Source organism: Corvus brachyrhynchos, unplaced genomic scaffold (genome assembly GCF_000691975.1).
Source record: "Corvus brachyrhynchos isolate BGI_N302 unplaced genomic scaffold, ASM69197v1 scaffold11, whole genome shotgun sequence".
Taxonomy (NCBI): Eukaryota; Metazoa; Chordata; class Aves; order Passeriformes; family Corvidae; genus Corvus; species Corvus brachyrhynchos.
The window spans coordinates 167,343-169,518 of NW_008236965.1; positions in this window are offsets into that span (position 1 = coordinate 167,343).

Sequence of the window (2,176 nt, forward strand, 5' to 3'; positions counted from 1 at the left end):
GCAACAGCTCCGTGTTTAACAGTGCCCTCAGGAAATCAGAAAGGGGAATTGATGGTCCTCCTCAGCCTCAAAGTCTGAGTCACAGCCCAGCCAAGGATGCTGTCTGGCTGCAGCTCGGACAGATTAAGATGTGAGCACTTCCCACTGTACTTTGGGCTATCAATGACTGCAAGTACACCAAATGTACCAACAGAACTGCTGGGTCACTCCCTAATCCGGCTGTGTGGAAAAGATCTAGGTGAGAAAAATCCTTTCTTTAAAGAGGGTAAGCTAACATGATTATTTCAACAAAACTGAAGATGCAGTCTGTCTTGTCTGCCAGCAGACAGCAGAACAGAATGCCAAGTGATTTCCTCGTTAGCTACAGAATGGGTAGAAAATTTAGAAACCTGGTGAATGGTGATGGGAGCAAAGAATGCAAAGAACTGCAGAAGTTATTTGAAGAGCATAAGTATTTGAGATACAGATTATAGATGAAGCTGTAAATTAAATATGTACCTTTCAAACTCATGTTTGAAGAATAGTGAAAACCAAAGAAATACATTTTTAATACCATTACACAAATTATATATATATAATAGATATATTATATATAATTATATAATATATATTATTATATTATATGTATATAATATATATTATATACATTATTTCACTGATTCACCAGACGACAGTATTTTTAAATATCCAACTTGTGTGAAATATGTATGAATTAAAACCTATGGAAAGATGTATGGATTTTTAAAACCAGCACATTGATATTCAGATAAAATATATGCTAAATTATAGGCCTATTTGAATGTAAATTTGTATTAGCAGAATGTCCTATGATATCAGTCACAAATGACAGTGTATTTGTGAACTCACCAGTCTCAGACAATTAGAGGCAGTAACATACAGAACTTTAAGCTTAAAAATTGGTGCAATGGATACATAGTATCCTCCTGCCACTGTAGAGCTGGAATGTGTTTTATTCTTTAAGCCACAACCTTGAACAGTATCTCGCTTAATTGAGCTTTTTGCCTGTTACCCATTTGTTATTCTGTATCAGAATGTATTCTTCAAAGTAAGTAACTGAAAGCTATTTCTACACTAATATTTTATAACACACTTCCCTTATTCGTGTCATCAGCAAGAGCACAGATCAATTTCGCATGGTATTTAAAAGAATAATTTAAAACCAAAGCTTGCTACAAGCCCTCTCCTAACACCTAATTTTTTCAACTGTCAAGCTTTAGGGTTTTACCTTCCTGAGGGAGCAGTTCCACTTGGTGGCTGAGAGGTGTTGCAGCGGGGATTACTGCAACATGCGTAAGACAGCGACGCCCGTGGAAAAATAGGGACTGATTCTTGCTAGATGTTTTTCAGAGATGTTTATTTTCCAGCCACATGGCCGCGGTGCAGCCCAAGAACTGTGTCCATCATGGGACCAGCACGGTCCTTCCCGGGCAGGGGAACACAAAACAACCAATGAGGAACAAGGTTGACCGGGGAGTAGGGAAACTCCGTAAGCCCTGCCTCTACTCCAGGGTCCCCCTCCCCCTGGACCCCACACCAGGGTGGAGGAACCCCAACACTTCACCCTTTTGTTTTAACTAAAAGAGATTTAAAACTTAACATTGGAAAGAACTGGACGAACATAAGATAACAATTTCAAAAGAAAACAAGCCACCCTCCTGAGTCTCTAAATGTCCAAACAGATTTTTTTTTCTTCTGGAACATCTTAGTGCTGGCAGAAGGGAGACAGGACTCTCTGAGCATGCTTTGTGGGGAAACTGAGGCAGGAGAGGGTTTCTTCCATTTGTACCTGTTGGAACTCTAAACAACAATAGTTAATTTCTTCCCTCCCCTTTTTCATCCCCACCTTGGTATCGGAGAGGAATTGTGGGGAAAGGGAATTATATAGGGAAGCCATGGGGTGAAAAACAGATTAGGAATAAATTGGGGATGGGGTAAACTTAGGAAAGGGTTCATACTGGGTATAGGGTAAAAGGGGAAAGTAGGTTGCGGGTAGGGAAGTTGCTGGGATGGATATTGTTTATAATTTTGTGCATAACGGCTGCCTTTGACTGGAATACCTCCAGGCCCAGTAACATTTGCTGCTTGAAAACCCTTCTTTCCTTGCACTATATAAAATTGTACAGCTTCTCCATCTCCTACACTTTGCAGGTAATTT